Source organism: Stenella coeruleoalba (genome assembly GCF_951394435.1).
Source record: "Stenella coeruleoalba genome assembly, chromosome: 3".
Classification (NCBI taxonomy): Eukaryota; Metazoa; Chordata; class Mammalia; order Artiodactyla; family Delphinidae; genus Stenella; species Stenella coeruleoalba.
The window spans coordinates 35,852,718-35,877,434 of NC_137148.1; positions in this window are offsets into that span (position 1 = coordinate 35,852,718).

A 24,717-nucleotide genomic window follows, 5' to 3' on the forward strand; every position below is an offset into this window, starting at 1 on the left:
TAGTTAGAGACATTCTCAGCTATGAAGTGGCCAATCATATTGGCAATGGAACCACTGTGAAGGGGTGGCATAAGTTACTTGGGAGAGAGGACTACTCAATGGTTATACTCCACAATGTAGCTGATGACATTCATTCTGTTCCAGAATCAATGTCATTTATACCTTCATAAAGTAACTAGGTGACAAAGAGAAAGAGACACTGCTTGATTGTGACCAACAGCAATTTTGAGGGGGTTTTAAACATTCTTGGCATACTAGATTGCATTGAAAGGCAGTAAGGATAAACACAAGAAAGAAGATATAGCTTTGTCCTTAGAAAAAGATAGCAAATAGTTCCAACTCCAGGAGTACACAATAGGAAATAATTAGCTAGATAGTCTTGAGGAAGTTCATTTTGCACAACAGGAAATTCCCACAAGGTGCAGACTGTCTTTTTGATCAAATTAATCTCCAATTAAGCAAAGTGAGCATGGTTATTGGGAAGTCAAGCAACAGACAATGAAGTGGGTTAGTAATAAATATAGAACATCTCAACTGAATTTTAAAAAACAAGCCTCTGTGATTCTGTGAAATATAATGGTAGATTATACCAGCCTACACATATATGAGCTCTCCATGCAATTGAGGACAAAATACATATATTTATTTTGGTAGAGGCTGCAAGCATTTTTGAGCTACAATGTGCCATAAGCATGTTATACTCGAACGTATATATATATTTTTCTTTTTTTGTGGTACGCGGGCGTCTCACTGTTGTGGCCTCTCCCGTTGCGGAGCACAGGTTCCGGACGCGCAGGCTCAGTGGCCATGGCTCATGGGCCCAGCCGCTCCGCGACATGTGGGATCTTCCCAGACTGGGGCACGAACCCGTGTCCCCTGCATCAGCAGGCGGACTCTCAACCACTGCACCACCAGGGAAGCCCCTAATGAGCATTTTTAAGACATGTTAATATATATGTTTTATTACATTGTTTCTAAATGTAATTCCAATAGTATTAGTAAAGCACTGTAGACGCTGTACATCAAAGGGAAAGTATAATTTATTGTTGTGCCCTACTTGGAAAGGAGCAAAAGTTTCTAAAGAAGCAGGAAGATGTAATGATAACATTTGGTATTATAAATTCATCCACTGAACAACCGTCTTCTTTTTACTCTGTGACAGGGATTGTGCTAGACCTACGCTGTCCAATTAGGCAAGTGCTAGGCAAGGCAATGGCTCTTGAACACTTGAAGGGTGGCTAGTCCAAAGTGAGCTATACCGTAAGTGTAAAATACACACCAAGTTTTAAAGACAGTACAAAAAAGGAACTATCTCGTTAATAATTTTTTGATTGATTACTTGTTGTAACAATAATATTCTAGTTATATTGGGTTAAATAAAATATATTATTAAATTCACTTCACCTGTTTCTTTGTAGTTCATAGTGTGGCTGCTAGAAAATGTAAAATTCCATATGCAGCTCCCATTTGTGGCTCCCGTTTGAGCTAGACAGTAGGAAGACACAGTTGAAAGACAGACTCTGTCCTTAAAGAGTTCATAGTCTAAAGAGTGGAGGAGAGAAAAATGAATATAGCAAAGGGCTGGCTTTCCAGCCACTATCTCACTAGAAAAAGGGTAGGAGAGGGTGAGGTAGGAGGAACCTTCAAATTTGTCAGTTAAAGGTATTTCTATCTCTTCAGGTTTAAACAGCTTTATTTTGCTTAAATATTCTGTCCGTTCAAAGTTTAGTTCCGTATCAGAGCTATTTCTCCTGAAGCCCTTTTTCATGGCAAGATGGCAATGGGCAGAGCATACTGGGTTGTTGTTACATCTGAAGAGGGGCCTCAGCCCTAGTTGTGGGGTCTTGTACTGGCCTCCCTTTGCTGACTAGGATTTGGCCTTGGCCTTGGTGCTCTCTTGTGCTGCAGAATCCCAAAGCTTACTTTCATTTGATGTCCTACCCAGTAGTCTGCACTCAGCAGCCCAACAGCAGCCCACTATTAGGCTCACTCAGCCCCTTTTGCAGCAAAACCCTTCTATGCTGCCAGCCAGAGTTTCAGCTGTCTTCCTTCCTCTGCATGACATAAGGAACTCCTGTATACTTCCCTGGTGGTGCAGTGGTTAAGAATCTGCCTGCCAGTGCAGGCAACACGTGTTCAATCCCTGGTCCGGGAAGATCCCACGTCGACGGAGCAACTAAGCCCGTGCGCCACAGCTACTGAGCCCGTGTGCTGCAACTACTGAAGCCCGTGTGCTTAGAGCCTGTGCTTTGCAACAAGAGAAGCCACTGCACTGAGAAGCCCGTGCACTGTAGCCCCCGCTTGCCACAGCTAGAGAAAGCCCACGCACAGCAACGAAGACCCAACACAGCCAAAAAATAAAAATAAATACATAAATACATAAATTCTCTACATAGAATCTAAAAAAAAAAAAAAAAAAAGGAACTTGAGGGAGGCTCAGGGCCCAGTCCCTACCTGACTGCAGACTGATGCTAGTAAAACTGTACTGCTACACCCTAAAGTAGGTCTGTGGTTTCCAGGGAGAGACTCTCCTCTCTCCAGAACCACTTTACCACCGCTAATGAGAACTTGATTGAAAACCCTACTGATTTAGTTCTCCCACCCCAACAAGCCACCATTGTTTCCAACACTACTTCCCTCTAGGGTTTTACCTCTTACCCTTCTCACCCCTGAAAGGGTTACTACCATTCGAGGATACGTGAAAGGTATTTTAAAAAATAGCACAATTAACGATTACAATACAGTTCAAGGGCTACATAAAGAAGCATGCCCAAAAGACAATGGAAGTTCAAAGGAGGAGTATCTAGTCCATCCTGGTGGTTAAGGCAGGCTTTCCAGAGCAGGTGATATTCATTCATTTATCACATTCAGGAGTCTTTACTGAGCACTACTGTGTACCAGGCACTGTTCTAGGTTCAGGGGGGTTCTGTGTGGTAAACAAGACAGACACAATTTCTGATCCAGTCAAACTAGTTGGTGAAGACTAAACATTATGTAAGAAAATAAGTTGAGATATCTTCAGGTAGTGATAATACTACAAAGAAGATAATGCAGAGTAATGAGACAGACACTTACTGTGGGATGGGTAAGTACTCGAGGTGGTTAGGAAAGGTCTCTCTAAAACAGTGACACTTGAAGGATGAGAAGGATCCAGTCTATGAAGCTCTGGGGGCAGAGTGATGCAGGGGGAGGAACAGGCCTCAAAACAGGAAACAAGGGCTTCCCTGGTGGCGCAGTGGTTGAGAGTCCGCCTGCCGATGCAGGGGACACGGGTTCGTGCCCCGGTCCGGGAAGATCCCACATGCCGCGGAGCTGCTAGGCCCGTGAGCCATGGCCACTGAGCCTGCGCGTCCGGAGCCTGTGCTCCGCAACGGGAGAGGCCACAGCGGTGAGAGGCCCGTGTACCGCAAAAAAAAAAAAAAAAAAATCAGGAAACAAAAGGCCCATATGTCCAAGCTGAGTTTTGAAGGACTAAGAAGTTATCTGGGTTGTGGACCAGAGGGCAGGAAGAAGAGGAGGGGGACGGGGAGTCATTTCAGGAAAAGGCATCCATCAACTGTATATGTGGGAACTGCAGCCTTAATCAAGAATGATAAAATAAGTTGAGATTATGGTAACAGTGAAATCTCCTTTGTGCTAGGTTTTTCAGGTAAAAGGAATGTTAATGGAGCAGCGTGCAAGATTTTCTCTGTAATATTGAGGGGAAAAGGAATGGGTTCAATGGAATGTCCTTCCCAAAATGTGATCCGGGAGCAATCTATGGCTCACCTGTCAACATTTGTAAAGAGAGTTTACTGAGCATCTATTATCAGTATTTTCAGGAATTCTAATAAGTGTCTTATACACATTATCCCTCCAGTTAACCCCACTGGATAAACCCCAATTTACAAATTTGGAAACTGAGGCACTGAGAGGTTAAGTAACTTGTTCCAAGTTAATTACAAAGTAGCAAAGCTGGGATAAAAACTCAGGTCTAGGGCTTCCCTGGTGGCGCAGTGGTTGAGAGTCCACCTGCCGATGCAGGGGACACGGGTTCGTGCCCCAGTCCAGGAAGATCCCACGTGCCGCGGAGCGGCTGGGCCCATGAGCCATGGCCGCTGAGCCTGCGCGTCCGGAGCCTGTGCTGCGCAACGGGAGAGGCCACAACAGTGAGAGGCCCACGTACCGAAAAAAGAAAAACAAAAAACAACTCAGGTCTACCGATGTCAAAACTCATATTCCTTCCACTATTCTATATAGAGAAACATAGTTGTGCTCAAAGATAGGGTGGACTGGAGTGAGGTGGTAGATGTCAAATAAGGGAAGGTAGGTAGCTTCTCCCAAGCAGCCTCAGAGGATAGCACTTATTACCCTTGGGGAATCTAACCATAGAACAGGTTTGGTGCTTGGCTCATGGGCTCAGCAGACCTCTTTTATCAACTTGCTCATAGCAAGTCCATCTCTGAGGGGTGCAATACATTAATCAAGTTTATGATGCATAAAATCAGAATGCCAGCCTACTATTTATAAAACCAAAGGGACCACAACCCTCAAAGTCTACACGACTCAACCTCTAGATTAACCACACAGGAAATCAAGTCATCCTCAGAACATTGATTGGTAAACATGGAATTGGGAAGACATTGGAAAGACAGCTCTTTCATGCTATTGCATTAAGATAACATGATGTATCCATTTCTCAATAGGATGGTCTTCCCAATAGGAGTGGAGATATGCCAAGGCCATAAGCCATCGATTGCCTTCACCCAGGCCCCTTTAAGACCGGCTTTGCTAATGAGACTAGAATACTTGAAATTTACTCCTAAGCTCTCTTATTCTGTGGACTGTGCTTAATTGGACACTGTTTGCATTTGTATCTATGAATCCCCTTTTCATGAGTCCATGGCTCACCATCTCCACTTCCAGTGCTCAATTCTCTAAACAAGTCAGTATAATCAGTCAGGTTAATGTGTAGTCTTGATTGCCTGAGTGACATTTGGTTTCTTTCAAGTAACTTTTTCTATCTCTGCTCCAGTATGTGTCAACTTCTTAGGGCTTATTCCTCAGCAGATGATCTTGTTTCCATATCCTTAGAGGGCACCGCACAGTAGACTCCACCTACTGAGAGCCCACACTGCCCTCACTCTCCCTCACAGTGGTGTATGGAAGGAATGTATTAAGACAGCGTCCAGGCCACAAACAGCCTGAATTATGCAATGTGGTTACAAGTGAGTCACCCTAGACTGGAGCACACAGGCAAGCATGAACATAGAGGCCCAAAGCCGAGATACCAGATATGAGGTATTAAATACCTTACAGTCTGAAAAGAATGGTGCTGGGGCCAGATACATTCCTACAAAATAAATCTATTTATTTTTGGCTGCATTGGGTCTTCATTGCTGCTCACGGGCTTTCTCTAGTTGCGGCGAGCAGGGGCTACTCTTCGTTGCCGTGCGTGGGCTTCTCACTGCGGTGGCTTCTCTTGTGGACACAGGCTCCATGCATGTGGGCTTCAGTAGTCCTACAAAGGGCTTTTGAATTGGTGAAAGAAAAATCTTTCTAAAATCAACCACCACTTGCTCTACCTTCACAACCTAAAAGAAGGTGTGATGGTGAGGGTAGGAAGAGAGGGAGGTCAAGAGTCATCAGCCCTGGGAGGAGTCCAGTATTTTGGGGAGAGAGTAATTTCTTCCCACCCTGTGGAGGAAGGGAGGGTAGTTCTTCCTCTATTCCTCTCCCCCAGTTTAAATCCAGGTTTGGGGTTGTTGGCAAGAATCAAGCATTATGGGGGAATATAGTTATCATAATTAGTTTTAGCCTTCCCTAAAAAGTATTTGGATTCTGTTCCTAAGAAGGATGGAGCAAAGGGCTGAAGATAGGCAGGAACTGTATCTGCCATGCTGGGGAGTCTCCAGCTGGGAGCTGTTCCACTTGAGCAGCCCACTTCCTATGTGTGGGTGTGGGTGTCTAAGGGCTGCGTGGAGGCCGCGCAATCACAGGACTCTGCCAGCCAGGCTTGCGGTTTTATGACAGTTCACTCCTTTTAAGCCCTAATTGGATGCTGGTTGATCTAATTTGGAGATTCCATTTGTTGGTGTGTTAGTCACTGTTCTGGTTGCAAAGAACAGAAACTAAAACATACTAACCTAATCAATTGGATCACATAACGAAAAATGCAGGCGGTTGGTTTTGTCTCGAGGATAATTGGATCCAAGAAGTCAGTTGACGTCTTTTACTATTATCGTGGTCTCCATCTTTCAAGAATGATTTCCTTGGTGTTGGCATTTTTCTCTGAAAGTCTCCTTCCTTGCCCAAGATCTCCATCCTATAAGGTGAGCAGTTGGAAACAAGACAGGACAAAGTCTAGTTCTTGGAGGGCTTACTTTCTAGTGGAGCAGTCCAAGGAAAACACACACTGTGCGTCTCCTCCACTCTCAATGCTCTGCTACAACACGGCTTCACTTCTGAAAGCAGACCTGGATTTTATACACATCAAGCAAGTCTTCGACACCAGCTGGGTGTCCTACAATTTAACCCAATTCTACAGGTTAAGGGCCCAGTCCCATAAGGCTGCTCCCCAACCCAACCCAGTTCAGACACCAATCACATGTTTAGGGTGTTACCTGCACTTCTGACCCACCAGCTATAAATCAGAAATTCCCATACCCCCCTCCTCGGGTTCAGTTAAATTGCTAGAGTGGCTCACAGAGCTCAGGAGAACAATTTACTTACTAGATTACTAGCTTATTACCAAGGTTAGTAAAGGATACGAACCAATAGCCAGGTGAAGAAATGCATAGGGCGAGGTCCAGAAGGGTCTCAAATACAGAAGCATCTGTCTCCATGGAGTTTGGAGTGTGCCACCCTCCCAGCACGTGGACATGTTCTTGTTCACCAGTCTAGAAGCCCTCCAAAACCCTGTCCTTTTGGGTCTTTGTGGAGACTTCATTTTTTAGGCATGGTTGATTAAATCACTGGCCACTAGCAATTGAATTCAATATCCAGCCCCTCTCCCCTCCCCAGAGGTGTTAAGGGTGAGTACTGAAAGTTCCAACCTTCTAATCACCTGGTTGGTTCCCTTGGCAACCAGCCCCTATCCTTAGGTGCTTTTTAAAATTCACCTTGTTAACATAAACTCAGGTATGGTTGAAACTCACAGTTTGTTACTGAATAACGAGATACCTCTATCACTTTTATGACTTAGGACATTCCAAGGGTTTTAGGAACTCTGTACCAGAAGCAGAATGAAGATCAAAAATATATTTCTAATTATAAATCACAATATCGAAGGTGGGGAGGGGCCAGAGGAATATATAAACAAATATATAAATAAATCCATAAATAAGATGAAAATTTCCATATTGAATATTATTAAGAAAATAAATAAGATAGAATATGATTGGCTGGGATGAAGTTGGTGATACATGAGGTGGTTAGAAAAAAAATTAATTTCTGTGACAGTTGAGTCAAGAAATCAGTGATGAGAAGAAGCCAGCTATATGAGGCTCTGGGTGTTGCAAGAAGAACAGCAGGTACAAAGGTTCTGAGATAGAAATAAACTCTGCCTGTTTGAAGAACGGACAAAAGGCAGGTGTGACTGAGTTGAGTTTTGAAGAACTAAAAGGAGTTAGTCAGACTTGGAGATGGAACCATACCCTCAACCAAAAGAGAGAAATTTATCTTAAAAGTGACAATGGACCATGAGAATAAGGGGAAATATGGAAGTTATAGTCAGTAGCATAAAAATCCTTCCGTGTGCTGGGTTTTTCCTCTGTTCCAGTCTGGGCAAAAAGAGTGAGTTCAGTGGCGTACTCATTCCTCACTGTGATTCTAGGAGTTACCTGCTAATCACTTGAAAATGTTTTAATACTAGATACCATTTATTGAGCATCTACTATTTTCTAGGCAGCTTAGGTACATTATCCTATCCACCAAGCTATAAGTAGATATTATTCCCAATTTACAAGTGAAGAATTGAGCTGCAGACCATTTAAGTAGTTTGTCCACAGTAAATGACAAAGTTGGGATTCAAATCCAGGTCTTCTGTGCCAAAACTCATGTTCTTTCCACTAGTCTGTGTACCCCTCAAAATCACAGTGGTGTCCAAGGACAGAGAGAGGTGGTAGACATTGGAAAGAAGGAAGGTGGGTCGCTTCTCCAGATAGGCCACTCAGGCCAGTTCTCATTTCTTTGAGGAACTGAACATGCTCAAGGATTTGGCACTTGGCCCTGTGGGCTCAGAAGCTAGTTTTTAGTAAAAGGCACAGAAATAAACTCATATCAACCAAATTTATGGTGTGTATTATAATTAGAATGCCAGTTTCAGAGATAGTTGCCTGGAAAAGCACAGACAAAACATGTAATCAAGAATATGGAATGTCAGTTAACAAATGTTTAAAAAAACACGTTTTTGAAAGTATCTTTGATGCATGCAGGTGTGTCCTTTCCAGGATGGATGTGTTTCCTTTCTGTGGGGAAAGTTCAGGGAGCTCTAAACTCTCATGGCTTCCAACCTAGCAAACGAAATGTTACTCTGCAAAAGTTATTTTCAAATACTGTTTATATTCCCTTATAACCTTACTCTGAAAATGAGAGTCCCAAATTGTAGCAACTGTTAGGATAATTGGGATAATTAAGGTACAATATGCCCAGAACAGTTATCAACATAATCACCAAATCTGAATACTTAAGAAAAAGACAGGAAGGGAAAAAAATGAGAGTTTGGTTGCCATTTTTGAATATTGGCTTGAGGTTCACTTTCTGAAATGAGAAAAGGATGTTGAAGCACTGTCCCCACATATTGAATGCTTCCAGTTTAAAAACTAATAAAAACATATGATATAATAAACATAGAACTATTAATATTTCTTGGTTTACATATTTTCTTGATTCCTAGTTGGAATGAAGATATGAAGTAATATTGCTGTATTACTTTTTTGTCTTATGGACTTTAATTCTTTAAAAGTCACACTTTGTGGGATTTCCCTGGCAGTCCAGTGGTTAGGACTTGGTGCGTTCACTGCTGTGGCCCTGGGTTCAGTCCCTGGTTGGGAAACTAAGATCCCGCAAGCCTCAGGCCAAAAATAAATATAAACAAACAAACAAACAAACAAATAAATAAAATAAAATTCACTGTGTTTTGTTTTTAAGTCACACTTTGTATTTCATCTCTCTGGTGATCATAAAGGTACTATAGAATACAAAATTTTGGGTTTAAGCATGACCTATTTTAATTCATGCAAACATTTGGTTATTTGCACTGATGCCAAAAATGACAATGCCCATTTGTCATTCTTTTCTCTTGACTTCTTAGCATGTAGACCTTTTTCCTATATTGGGGGAATTCTCCATGAATGTTTCTTTATGTCTTCCTAAAGATGAGAACAGCAGATAATCACTTTCCCAGAACAACTAAGAGCTAGGGAGAAAACAATCTGTCAGATGCATCCACCTGGGACTTTGAAGCTAATGTGGCAAAGAAGCAAGGAAGTGGAGAAATCATTTTGATAGTGGCTGCACCATCCATTTTCCAAGGGCAAAGTCCAAAAAGTGTGTTCACAATCACTTCCTGACTGGCGTGACCCCGGCTGCTGTGCCGACTGGCTGGCCTCCCTTCGTTTTTGCCCATCTTCCAATCCTGGTTTTAAGGAATTTCTCTGAAATTCCCCAAGATGCCCAAGACCATTTCAGTAAATCCCTTTTCTGTTTAAATCAGCCAGATTTGGTGTGTGATACAATGGCTAACTTTCTATGTTTGCACCTTGCTGAAGTTATTATACTGAATTTTATGATTTAAAAAAAGAACCCTGAATTTACTTCATTCTCCATATTGGTGTTGGGAGATTATGAACATGGGATTTTAACTGATATGTGTTATAATCCAACCGTGCCTGTGTCTTTCTTAAATTGATCCTTGTGAAACCCAGAAAAATAACATAAAAATGGCATAGACCTTGTTGGGGTGGTGAGGGGGAAGCATGAGGAGGGTATGACTGTATAATCCTACTGGCCTCTCCATACCACTGACTCCCCCCTGCCCTGGGAAGAAGGAGCAGTTTACCTAATTAGAGGCTTTGGAAGAAGACACCAGGTGTTGGGAGTGGTTGGTTGGCCTGCAGAGAGGGGATGCTCTTAGTTGCTGTCTACCTTGCCGTATCAGCCTGGCCCTTCTGAAGGAGGCCTGCCCTCATCCACCACTGCCTATGCCTGGGAGGGTGAGTCTATGATTCTGGGGCACAGTATTGGGAAGCCCATAGACACCATACACCTAGACCACATCCCTTACCTTGGCTTTCATCAGTAATAAAGGCAATACTTAAATCTCAACCACAGTTGTTTCAGAACTTGACAATTCTGAAAGAGAGTCCAGAAGAGGACTGCTTTTATTTAAGCCCCCTGAGATTCTAAGAGGTCTATACAAATTGCTCCATGTGTACTTTCAGAGTAAACATTTTTTTTGGGGGGGCCTCACCACTCAGCATGGGGGTTCCTAGTTTCCTGACCGGGGATCGAACGCATGCCCCCTGCATTGGAAGTGCAGAGTCTTAACCACTGGACAGCCAGGGAAGTCCCTGAGTAAACTTTTAAAAGTTTAATATTTGTCTATTTTTCCCTCTGACATCAGTCTGGATCCAGTCAGGAAAGAGAAAATGCACAATAGTTAAACAGGAACATTTTAATAGAAAGAATTATTACTAAATGATATGATTGGTCTAAGAGGGATCGGCTAGTCCAGAAGTAAAGGGAACTCTAAAGCATACAGGAATAGCAGAGAGGAGGAGAAGCCAGCAGCCCCAGGGCTGAGAGAGAGCACGGAAGGGAAGCGCTGCGCCACCAGGCTGAGATCCATGCTTTGTTGGCGAGAGCTTAGCTGTGGTTCGTGGAACGGCAGAGAAGTCACTTTATAATTTGCCCTCTGGGGTGCTGGGGAAGTAGCTGGGGCTCACCAGAGGCGCTGGGCTACAAAACTGCTGAGGATCAGGGAGCAAGTATAGGGGGAGGGGGACAGCTGCTGGCCTCTGGGTGCCACCCACCCCTACCACCCCAGGCACCGAGTCCTGCAGGAGCCTTTTTCCTCCTACAGTGTCTTTGTAGCAGCCCCTCTACCAACAAAGCTCAACACCATGCCATCCGGCAAAGGAAAAATATTTAAAGGTACCAGAACTGTTTTCACAGAGCAGGCAAAACTGGTGAGTTTGGAGCTAAGAAGCAGCAAATCCATAACCAGTACACCTAGATATGGATTTGATTGTATTTTGTAGTGACATCAAGTCAATTGTATTTTCTGACACTCTTAACTGCTTTTTAAAACTCGGGGTAACCCAATACTAAAGTAATAAATAATCTGTGTTTATCCAAAGGCATCTGAGAATTTGGAGTTAAGCATTTGCATTCTCTGTTCCTTGTAAAGGAATACTGAGAATTTTTCTTCTCTTCAAATAGCTGGTTATGTGTTCAGATGATACTGATAGCTTTTGCTGTTTTTTGTTTGTTCGTTGTAACCACTGCTTTACTTCCTTTCCAACTAAAGTTTGTTCCTGTTGCTTCTTTTTCTAAGCTTCCTACCTTTTAGATGTATGGCTTTATAGTAAAGCTGTGTATGATCCCTTTAGTCAGTTTTCACTGGAAGCTAATGTCAATGTTTAATTCATGTCTTCACTTGGAAGTCTCCGTCCTGGTTTTAGTAGCTCCTTGGCTGAAGGACTGAGCCCACCAACTCTCATCCTCAGCAGTTGTTACCAGCCTGTGCTGTCCCACGCTTCAGGGAACACATGTCAAACTCTCAGTGGTCCCATCGAAGCCCCACCCAACTTGAGGAGATCAAAGCACACCTCCCTCCAAAGAAATTCTCCTCACTGTATTGTCTCTTAAGCTGTCCTCTGTCAACTCTTCAATACCCTTTTTATCAGTCAGCATTCAACCAGAGATACAGAACGACTAGGACATGTATATTAAGAGATTTATTGCAAGGAATTAACTTATGTGATTGTGGAAGCAAATCCATAGGGCAGGCCTTCCCAGAGGACAGGCTGGAACTCCCTGGCAAGAGTTGAAGCTGCATCTACAGGTGGGTTGTTTTGCTTCAGTGAAGCCTCAGCTGTGCTCTTAAAGCCTTTCAGCTAATTGAATTAGGCCCACCCAGATTATTAAAATAATCTCCCTTAAAGTCAACTGACTTTGGATTTTAATTGCATCTACAAAGTACCTGCTCAGTAACACCTAATTAGTGTTTGATTGAATAACTGGGGGCTGTGGCCTAGCTAAGTAGACACATAAAACTGGTCATCACACCCTTATTATGGTCGAATGTCTTTATAATTGTCAAACTAGTGCTTTACTCTTTCCTTTGAAAAGCTGCATCTTATTCTAGCACTCACTTTGGAATTTTCTATTACATCAATTTAATTTCCTTATATACCCCCTTGATGCCCAGCATAAGAGAACAGTCCAGACTGATGAGCCTTTTACTTTTTTTTTTTTTTTTTTGCAGCACACGGGCCCCTCACTGCTGTGGCCTCTCCCGTTGTGGAGCACAGGCTCCGGACGCCCAGGCCCAGCGGCCATGGCGCACGGGCCCAGCCGCTCCACGGTATGTGGGATCTTCCCGGACCGGGGCACGAACCCGTGTTCCCTGCATCGGCAGGCGGACCCCCAACCACTGCGCCACCAAGGAAGCCCCTGATGAGCCTTTTATTTGTAGTTTCCTGAACCTCCTAGCCTCACCTCCATCTTATTCCATAGCTCACTACTCAGGACATCTCTTGGTCTCCCTGGTTCTTAAACTGGCCGCAAGTTTTATCTGTCCTTATTCTGATGCATGTCCCATTCCTCCTGGCTATGCTTGAGTTGCCCTACTTAAGCCCCATATCCTCACAGGACACTCTGGTTCCCCGGGCTGTTCCCGCCTCATTCAAGCGGCATGCCTTCCCCCAGTCCATCTTATGCTCTGCTTCCAGACTGGGGATAAGTGTGCCTCTGACCTTCTTACCACTCTGCAGTGAAAACACCAAGCCAAGCCAGGTAAGATGCCCCATCTTCCCTGCCAGCGGCACAAATCAGGTGTTCCTCATTACGTACAGAATTAAATACCAAGCCACAATCATTCAAAGCCCTCTGTAATATTATACTGGCCTATTGCCGAATTTTCTCCCCAAACCAGGTAATTTGCTCTTCCTCCAGTGCAGTCTGTACTTTCCCACGTTTCTGACTCAGCTTGTGCTCTTCCTCTGCCTAGAATTTCTCTCCCACCACCATGTGTACCCATCAAAATCTCACCCATCCTCCGAAGTCCACCAGGAATGATACCCCCTCCATGAATCCTTTCTTGATATCCTTAACTGGATGTCAGGCCTCTTTCCTACCTTATCCCTCTTACGGCACACATATACTCTTTCTTACATTACAGTTATTCCGCAGGTTGCTGTTATTTCCCATCCATCCCTAGATTGGAAGCTCCTTGAGGACAGAGACTGTTCTAGCTCATGTTTCTATTACCTCTAACATCAAGCACAATGCTTTGCCCAAAGTAGATCCTTAATAACTATTTTCTGATATGAATACAGTTGATCTGGGTCATTGTTTCCCTAAAAGTTTTGTGTAGTGAGCTGCACATACGTTCTCTGAATCTGGGAACCCAGCTTTGTGCTTTACCCTTATCAACCTTATCTTTTCTGGCCCTCATTCTCTTTATCTTTAAAATGAGAGGATTCGGCCAGATGATCTTCAGAGTCCCTGCCATGTTCTTAAATTCTAAGATTTTTTAAATGCCTAAAATGGGACGGCTGGCTTGTTTTCACAGTTCCTCAAAGAAATAGCCTTTGCTGTGAGAAGAAAAATATGCTATTTAAGGTGACAAAGTTTGAGTTGTTGACATGACAGTAAGTCAGCAAGTCCTGACCTGCCCTGTCTTATCCAGCCTGGGACATCGTCCTATCCACACCCACCAAGCCGGGAGCTGGAAACCTGGTCAGATGTACTAGCGTGACAGCAGGCAACATGGGAACAAATGAAGGGTAATAAGAGAAATTGAGGGCACCATCTCAAAGACAGGTGGGTGAACTAGGACTTGAAGAATGAGAGGGAAGAGATATGAATGAGTGAAACCAAGCTAAAAAGCCTTTTGGGAAAAGTGAGGATTTAGTTAAGAAAATCTACTCTTCTAATTTTTAAAATACACTTTTATTTTAGATTAATTTTATATTTATAGAAAAGTTGCAAATTTCGTACAGAAGAGCTCCCCTATACACCACAGCCAGATTCCTCTATTGTTAATTCCTACATATGATACATTTGTCACAACTAATGGACCAATATTGACACATTATCATTAACTAATTTAGATTCTCAGCCTTTACCTGATGTTCTTTGCTTGTTTGTGATCCCATCCAGGTGACCACATTATATTAAGCTGTTATGTCACCTTGGGCTGTGACAGTTTCTCAGACTTCCCTGCTGTAGTTTTGTTGTTGTTGCTGTTGTTTTGCTTTTTTTTTAAAATTTATTTTATTTTTGGCTGCATTGGGTCTTTGTTGCTGCACGCGGACTTTCTCTAGTTGCGGCGAGCGGGGGCTACTCTTCGTCGCAGTGTGCTGGCTTCTCATTATGGTGGCTTCTCTTGTTGCAGAGCACGGGCTCTAGAGCGCAGGCTCAGTAGTTGTGGCGCACGGGCTTAGCTGCTCTGCGGCATGTGAGATCTTCCCGGACCAGGGTTCGAGCCCATGTCCCCTGCATTGGCAGGCAGATTCTCAACCACTACACCACCAGGGAAGCCCCTGCTTTTAGTTATTTTTCTTTCAGTTTTATTGAGATATAATTGAGATACAGCACTGTATAAGTTTAAGGTATACAGCATAATGACTTGATTTACATATATTGTGAAATGATCACCACAGGTTAGTTAACATCCATCATCTCATACAGATGCCAAAAAAAGATAAATGTTTTTTACCTTGTGATGAGAACTTTTAGGTTTACCCTCCTAGCAACTTTCTAATATATAATAGGGCAGTGTTAACTAGAGTCATCATGTTGTACATTACATCCTCGGTACCTATTTATCTTAAAACTGGGAGTTTGTACCTTTTGACCACCTTCATTCAGTTCCTCTACTCCTCAGACTTTCCCTGTTTTTGATGGTTTTGAGAAATGTTGGTCAACCATTTTGTAGAATGTTCCTCATTTGGGGTTTGTCTGATGTTTTTTCTCATGGTTATTCTGGGGTTATGTTGTTTCTTGGAAGATGATCAGAGGTCAAAGTGCTATTCTCATCAGATCATATCAAGGTGACTTATCACTGTTGATGTTGACCTTGATCACCTAGCTCAGGTAGTGTTTGTCAGGTTTCTCCACAGTGAAGCTACTCTTTTCCTCCCCTCCATACTATACATTTTGGAAGAAGTTTCTTTGTGCAGCCCCTTCTTAAGGGGTGATACTGAAACCAAGCCAGACCCTGCGGGGCCCTCCCAGGCACAAAAGTCCCTCTGTGTCCCACGTTTCCTGTTTGTGGGAAAAGGCTTTAGTCTCCTAGGCCTTCCCTGAGTTCCAAAGAGCAGACAGAGGCAGTTACTAACTAGGGAAGTGAGGGGATGCAGAAACAAAGGAAAAGCAGTAAAGAAACAATAGTGCAGCCATAAAACAGTCCTAGTTCCTCCTCAAGGGATGTACAAACCATCTGACACATATCCTTGAGTTGTTCTGCAGGAACTAAGACGCCTACCCAGTTGGAGGATGGTGACTACATGCTAACCACAAGAACAAAGACCCCAGACTGGTTGGATCCAGAAAGTTGGTTATGAAGATTCCTGAAACACCACCCAAACGTTACCTTTAAAAACTCTTCCCTTTGGGCCTCCCTGGTGGCGCAGTGGTTGAGAGTCCGCCTGCCGATGCAGGGGACACGGGTTCGTGCCCCGGTCCGAGAGGATCTCACATGCCACAGAGCGGCTGGGCCCGTGAGCCATGGTCGCTGAGCCTGCGCGTCCGGAGCCTGTGCTCCGCAACGGGAGAGGCCACAACAGTGAGAGGCCCGCGTACTGCAAAACAAAACAAAAAACAAACAAGCAAACAAAAAACTCTTCCCTGAAAGCCATCAGGGAGTTTGGGTCTTTTGAGAATGAGCTGCCCTTTCTCATTGCAGGGCACCTGCAATAAATGCTGTCCTTCACCACAACTTGGTGTCAGTAAATTGGCTTTGCTGTTCTGCAGGTTAGCAGATCCAAGTTTGGTTCTATAATAAGACTCTACTGATTTTATTTTCTCTTATCCATCAGATTTATCTTGTTCTCAGAGCCTCATTGTCACTCTGGCCCCATCACCTCTTTTCTTCTCCTCCATTCCTTGATGTAGCAGAATTTCCCCTGTGACAGATCCCTATGAATCCCCATGGAAAGAGTATTCCTTTCCCTCTACCTCCTTTCCACAGAAACGTGCATTAGTCAACCAGTACTGGTAACAAATCACCCCAAAACTCAGTGATTTAAAACAGCCATCATTTATTTCCTCACATGTCTGAGTGTTAGCCAAGGATCAGCTCATTCAGGCTGGGTTCAGCAGAAACGGCTCTTTTCAAGCTCTGGGTCTGGCCAGCTCATGTCTCTTCTCTGTTTGTTTTTACCCTGGGACCCAGACTGGAGGGAACAACTACCCAAAGTGGAGGATTCTTCTTCAATGATAGAATGCAAGAGGGCCAGCCCTACCCCAAAAGCACTTTTTAAGCTCCTGTTGTATCACACTTGCTAACCTGCCAAGGTAAATCATGGGGTCAAGTCCAAGGTCAAGGGGAGGGGAATACACTCTGCTTTTGTTGGAGGAGCTGCAAAGTCACGTGGCAAAGGGTGTGGCCACAGGGAAGGACAAGAATTGGGGCCAGTAATTCAATATACCATGGATGATCATAGTAGACACCAGTTTCAGCACAGGAAAGAACCACTTCTTTGACGCCACTACTGATATGGACACAGGAAAGGGGTTAAGAGTTACTGTCGGCTTCCCTGGTGGCGCAGTGGTTGAGAGTCCGCCTGCCGATTCAGGGGACACGGGTTCGTGCCCCGGTCCGGGAAGATCCCACATGCCGCGGAGCGGCTGGGCCCGTGAGCCATGGCCGCTGAGCCTGCGCATCCGGAGCCTGTGCTCCGCAACAGGAGAGGCCACAACAAGAGGCCCGCCTGCCGCAAAAAAAAAAAAAAAAAAAAGAGTTACTGTCATTGATTTTCAGCTATGGCATTGGGGAAGTAGTCTTGGTGTGAAGTAGAAACAGAGGGAAAACAAAAACAAAAACAAGAACACTATGAAGCTGCCCACATCTTGCCCTTATCTCAAAGAGCTATAGCTATAGTTGGCCCTCTGTATCCACAGTTTCCTCATCTGAGGTTTCAACCAGTATTTTGAGGTTCAAAAACATTGGGAAAAAAGAAAATTCCAGAAAGTTTAAGGAGCAACACTTGAATTCGCCACACACTGGCAACTATTTACATAGCATTTACATTGTATTATAAGTAATCTAGGGATTATTTAAAGTATGTGGGAGGATATGTGTAGGTAATATTGCAAATACTGTGCCATTTTATATAAAGGACTTGAGCACCCATGAATTTTGGTATACATGGGAGTCCTGGACCCAATCCCACCCCCGCCGAGGATACCAGGAGACAGCTGTACTTTATCCTTTTCTCTTGTGTTCTCCAACTCCCTCCCATCCAGGTCTCAGAGGTTCCAGATAAAGAAAGGGCCAAGGGAGGGTAAGCTATGATATTTTCTCAGATTTCTCCCCAATCCAATCCAAATCAATGAAACAGAAGCTATTTCCGTGCTGTGAAACAAATAACACATATGACTAAATAACTAAATAACACATATGACTAAAAGATCAGGACACGTTCTTTCGATGCCCAATTAGGATATTTTGTAATCCCACCAACGAAATGGTCAGATTTTGCCTTTCTTCCGTGTGACCCCCAGGGCCCAAAGGGTATTGTCCCACCTGTGCTCAGCGACAGGTGATTTGTGTGCTTTTGCTCCAGCCTTGCTTCTGCTGCCCTGTTGCTGCCTCAGCTACCAATGACCCATGTGCGGGTGCTGCTCTTAGGGGCACAGACGTCATCTGTTCTGTTAGTAACAGCTCCCATGTCACCACTCTGGCCTTGCGAGGACACTGCTTTCCCCTTAGTTATGCTTTCTGAAGCACAAAGCAGATCTTTCCCCAGTTCTCCATGGCGTGACGGAGGCCAGGTTATAATGTCTAACAGGTGCTCAAGTACTAGGAATCAGAAAGTGTAAGTCAGGTTGGAGAGAAAGCTTCACTTTCAAAGGTTTTTCTCACTTAAACAAACCAGAATGCAATCTTCCTCAAAAACGAACAAACAGGGCTTCCCTGGTGGCGCAGTGGTTGAGAGTCCGCCTGCCGATGCAGGGGACATCGGTTCGTGCCCCGGTCCGGGAAGATCCCACATGCCGCGGAGCGGCTGGGCCTGTGGGCCATGGCCGCTGAGCCTGTGCTCCGCAACGACAGTGAGAGGCCCGCGTACCGCAAAAAAAAAAAAAAAAAAAACGAACAAACAGTTCCTAAGTACCTCTTATGTAGCCAGCACTATACTTTACATTAAATCCCCACACCAATTTTTTTAAATGTCTTAAATCAACAGAAATTTATTGTCTTAAAGTTCTGGAGGTCCAAAGTCTGAAGTCAGTCTCGCTGGGCAAAATTCAAGGTGTCTGCAGAACTGCATTCTTTCTGGAGGCTCTAGGGGAACATTCATTTCCTTCCTTGCCTTTCTAGCTTCTAGAGGCTGCTCACATTCATGGACTGTGGTCCTCTCCCTCCATCTTCTAAGGCAGCCATGGCGGCCTAGAATTTGTCACAACATACAATTCTTCTTAGAGACAGATTATTCTTCTGTTATCACATCGCCTTCTCTGACTACACAACAATCTCTAGAGGCTGGTTTTATTATCTCCATTTGTAAATAAACAAACCAACATTCTATGTAAGGATTCCAATCAAGGCCTGTCTGACCAAAACAACCCAGTGCTTTTTCTACCACATAATGCTACACAAACAAACAAAAAAAAATCAAATGTCAACATTAGCTTTTAAAAAATTATATTCATTTTATCCAAGTATTTTTGGAGAAATTAGGTAAAAACTGTTCTACTTCACTTAAAATACAGTTCAATTTATAAAAATGAATTGAATAATGACATAGTTTTGGAGAATTTTGATTTATAAAAACACCTTCACATGTATTTTCTAAGTTTTGTGTGTGTGTTTTTAAACTAGCAATTGCTAACACTACAAAACTCAAGTAGGATTATTAAAACTAATATTTTATTTGAGTTATTTACATAGCTATCATTATGAGTATATTAGCTCCAAATAATATAAATATCTGCTCCATTTTCACTGCCTCCAATTTCTCTGCCTGAAATATGGGGAAATTGGCCTGATTATGAGGTTTGGTTGGGGGAGCTAGAAATGTCAAGTTTCTCCTTTTACCGCTGGAAAGCAACTTGAGCCCATTCTGGATCAAAGAGCTATTTCTAACAAAAAAATTGATGTGTTTATGTTGCAGGAAAGAGAGTGGGGCCGTAGAGGATGGTCACGTCCCAGGTCTCAGGCGTATCTGGGACGGCCGCCAAGTGTGGGTTCTTGGCTTCGCGCAGGAAAGAAGTCAAGAGCGAGCCGTAGTAAAGAGAAAGAAGGTTTATTCAGGGAGATACACATTCCATAGACAGAGTGTGGGCCATCTTGGAAGGTGAGAGAGACAAGAGGCCACAGGGTATGGGGTTGTCAGTCTTTATAGGGCTGGGTAATTTCATAGGCTAGTGAGTGGGAGGATTATTCCAACTATTTTAGGGAAGGGGTGGAGATTTCCGGGAATTGGGCCCCGCCCACTTTTTGGCCTTTTATGGTCAGCCTTGGAACTGTCATGGCACTTGTGGGTGTGTCATTTAGCATGCTGAGGAATTACAATGAGCTATGCTGAGGCTCAAGGTCTAGTGGAAGTTGACTTGTCCACCGTCTTGGACCTAGCTGGTTCTAACCAGTTTATGTCGTGTCCTCAACGGCTGTCATTCTTTTAAATGTTGTGCCCTGCCCCCTTCCTGTCTCATTTATATTAAGGGTTACACCCAGTTGAAATAAACCTTGTTCAGGCCTGTCCTTTCAGGGAATCAGAACCTTGCAATTGGCACCTGTGTTCTACAAGATTTAGATATCTGAAATAATATCTTATGCAACCCATAAGACTTGCTCCACTGGCTTGGGGTGTATAAATAGAGTCACATTTCTTTTATTCTTCCAATCAATTGATTGCAAATCAATTTACCTTTATTCACAAGAACTAGAGTGTTTCCTTCTCAAGGACACTCTATCTCCTCTACCTGAATAGTCTAAGAATTCAGTCCAAAGCAAGGCACGCCTGCTTTCCAAGCACCAGGTAGAGAGATTGGAGTCTACAGTTGGTGTGGTTGCTACCATAGGGTGTTGTTACTGAATTCTGGATCCTGGATCCTTTATTAGGATATTTTATGCTCAGATATTCACTGAGCATCTGCTATGTACCAGTCGCTGCACTGGACACCAAGGATGTAGCTGAGAACACACTAGACATGGCTTCCATCCTCATGAGACTTTCCCAATACCATGGTCCAGAGGATGATGCCCTAACTGGACCAGACACACGGACCAGCTTAGGGAGATGCTCCATGCTTAGTTCCACAGTTGCAGCTCTCCTGGGTCACACACAGGCTCAGACAATATACCAAGTGGCCAGGTTCTGAGAGCTTTGACTGTCAACCACACACCGAGGTAGAAAGAATATACCTTTGTGCCCAAACACCGAGCCCCTGGTGTCAAGCCTGAGTCATCAGCTGAGAAGAATACTTCCGTTCTGGTGAGGTTGCCTTAGTGGCAACTGGTGCCTTGCCTTCCAGCAGACCTTGGGAAATTACCATGACATTAACTCCCATCTCAGCAGTTAAGGTTAGACTGTTGGTCCCTTTTCCCAGATGCTCTGGTCTCTCTTTTCAAATCGTATACTCATTCCCCAGAATTTTAGAAGAAACTGCTCCTAAGACATAAAGGGGAGAGGGAGCTCTTACTGTGACATTTACCTACATCCACTGACCTTACATTTATGCAGCAAAAGGAAGCCACTCAGGAAACCCTTCACAGAAAAATTGAGACTAGCAAATCACCATCCCAAGGTGACTTTCTGTCTGCCTAGAAGGAAAGAGGCTAAGACCACTGAAACCATAACAGCACTGCTTTACCTGTCTCCGTCTTTGGGGAGAAGGAGAGGGATGAAAGTTTCTCTGCTTAACTCCAGAGAATTCTTATTTATAGACTTCATTTTCTAATAAACATTGTGGGGTTTTTTTTAACTGAGATATAATCGACATGAAACATTATATTAGTTTTAGGTGTGCAAAGATGATGATTTGACCTACATATATATTGCAAAACGATCACCACAACACAGTTAACATGCATCGTCACACACAGTTACAGGTTTTTTTCTTGTGACGAAAACTTTCAGGATATACTTTCTCAGCAAATTTCAAATATACGATAAAGTATTGTTCACTGTAGTCACTGTGCTATATATTACTTCCTCAGGACTTATTTACCTTATTATTGGAAGCTTGTACCTTTTGATCACCTTCACCCATTTTGTCCACTGCCCCAACCCCGCCTCTGGCAACCACCAATTTGTTCTCCATTTCTACGAATTTGGGGTTTTTTTTTAGTTTCCACATATGAGAGATCATACCTGATTATTTTTTAACTAGAGCAACACAGAGCAAAGTGATGCCTTGGGGGTGGAGGTGGGGAGGCAATTAAGAAAGGATAATGTTGCAGGAAAGAAAGTGAGACACGAGAAGATGCTCACGTCCCAGGTCTCGGGCGAGTCCCTGGGACGGCCAAATGCGGGATCTTGGCTTCGCGCAGGAAAGAATTCAAGAGCGAGCCATAGTAAAGTGAAAGAAGGTTTATTCAGGGAGATACACACTCCACAGACAGAGTGTGGGCCATCTCGAAGGCGAGAGACACCAGGGTATGGGGTTGTCAGTTTTTATAGGGCTGGGTAATTTCACAGGCTGATGACTGGGAGGAGTATTCCAGCTATTTGGGGGAAGGGGTGGGGATTTCCAGGAATTGGGCCACCGCCCACTTTTTGACCTTTATGGTTGACCTTGGAACTGTCATGGCACCTGTGGATGTGTCATTTAGCATGCTGATGTGTTACAATGAGCGTATACTGAGGCTCAAAGTCTAGTGGAAGTTGACTTGTCCGCCATTTTGGACCTAGTTGGTTCCAACCAGTTTATGTCGTGTCCTCAACGGCTGCCATTCTTTTAAAGGTTGTGCCCTAACCCCCTTCCTGTCTCAATAATAGTTTTCCACAAAAGCAAAATGTGTGTGTGAGTGGGGGGGTACATGTGTGTGCACCTATGCGTGCATGTGTATTGTGTAGGGTGTTATATGTATATAATCTTTTACATATTTATGCCATTGTGTGTCTGTATATGAAATTTTGGTTGCCTATCACTTTGCTAACCCATGAAGTCTAGAAATGGGCATTTCTGATGTCTCCCATACAAATCTTCAAGTCATCGACCAGAACGGAGGCTGAAGTGAGCTGAAATTGAGCAGTTACCAGTAAGGCAGGCATGCTGAGAGCTGCTGGCCAGTGTTCAGGATGCGGTGGGTGTGGTGAAATTCGTCAGGCTTCAGCACCAGACAAAATCCTCAGCTGGATTCCAGGCTCCAGCTTTTAATAGTTTCAGCTTTGGGCAAGTTGCTTAATCTCTCTGAGCCCAGGTTTCCTTTTTTGAAATACGTGGGGAAAAAATATCAACTTTTCAGAGTTATTGTGAGAACTAAATATAACATTTCTGGTATGGTAGGCAGTACTCAAAGAGTAATTATCAGTGCACTTTGGAGGAAGACGTTAGCTCTCTGCTTCCTAAGATTTTTGCAAACTGTAATATGTCTAAAGCTACTTGTTGCCCTGATATCCATCCTCCCATTCTTCCTCTAATAATAGTTTTAGCTGAGCATGTGACCACCAGCAAGAAACTATGTTTCCTTTTTCTTTTGAAGTTGGGTGCGCATGTGTCTCATTCCTGGCTCAAGGATTCGAGGGAGTGTTATATACAACCTCTGGGTCATGCACTTAAAAGGAAAGAGCATTTCCTCCCTCATTCCCACCTCACTCATCCTCCCTCTTCTGGGATGAATTGTGCTCCCCGCTCCCAAATTCTTACATTGAAGTCCTAGTCCCCCAGTACCCCAGGATGTGACTTGTTTAGAAATAGGGTTGTTTTCGATGTAATTAGTTAAGATGAGGTCATTAGGGTGGGCCCTAATGCAGTATAACTGGTCCTTATATTATATAAGGGGGAAATTGGGGCACAGAAATAGGCATGTGTAGAGAAAAGATGTTGGGGAGAGACACAGGGAGAAGACGACCATGGACAAGCCAAGGAGGCTGCCGGGAGCTGCTCCTTCCCTCACAGACCTCAGAAAGACCCGCGACTACCAACACCTTGATTTCAGACTTCTAGCCTGCAGAACACTGAGAAAATAAATTCCTGCTGTTTACGTCATCCCGTTTCTAGTACTTTGTTATGACAGCCCTAGCAGACTAAGGCGCTCTTACTGCAGCCTGGGGTGGCCCCAGCACACATGGTGGTGAGCCGTGTTTGATCATGTGGACAAGAGGACAGCAGAGAAACAAGGCAAAAGGCAGCACGGAGGCACCATTTCAGCCCTGGACTGTTTACACTTGGAGTGCTATGTGAGGAGAGAGAAATAAACTTGTGTCTGGTTTGGACTACTTTTTGTTTCAGAATCTGGACCAGAGTCCTAACTAAAACAAACAATGATTAATAAACAGCCTGTTCACCAGAGGAGGCTGTCTGAGGCAGCATTCAGTGTAACTCTTAGCTAAGTGGAATGTTCTATTTTGGATGGAAGATATTTATAATTTGGGGTTGGAGGAAGGGAGAAAATGGGCACACTCACTCCTGTGAATGAAATATAAACATTCAAAGGCAAAAAGTCAAAATTCAGTGAACTATTCTCAGGGCATTATGTGGTTGAAAAAAATGATCTTGTCTAGTTTTCTTCAGATAACTGGTTCTCTTGCTACTCAAATTAGTTCCTATACTAATCACTACTATTATTGCATCTACTAATTATTATCCTCCTCCCCATTAGAGCATTTACTTCCTTGTAAGTGTATTTTTTTTTTTTAATATTTTTCCCTCTGGTTTGGGCTTTGAACTTCCTGGGGAACTGCAATGAAAAAGGCTTCTTTGATCAGCAGATTTTAGACTGAGTCTGACTGAAAACAAAATCAGATAATTATCAGGATTTTTTAAAATTCAGATGTATGGGACTTCCCTGGTGGCGCAGTGGTTAAGAATCCGCCTGCCAATGCAGGGGACACGGGTTCGAGCCCTGGTCCGGGAAGATCCCACATGACGCGGAGCAACTAAGCCCGTGCGCCACAGCTACTGAGCCTGCGCTCTAGAGCCTGTGAGCCACATATACTGAAGTCCGCGCGCCTAGAGCCCGTGCTCCGCAACAAGAGAAGCCACAGCAACGAGAAGCCCGCGCACCGCAACGAAGAGTAGCCCCCGCCCGCCGCAACTAGAGAAAGCCCGCACACAGCAATAAAGACCCAATGAAGCAATAAATAAATAAATAAATAAATTTATTAATTAATTTAAAAA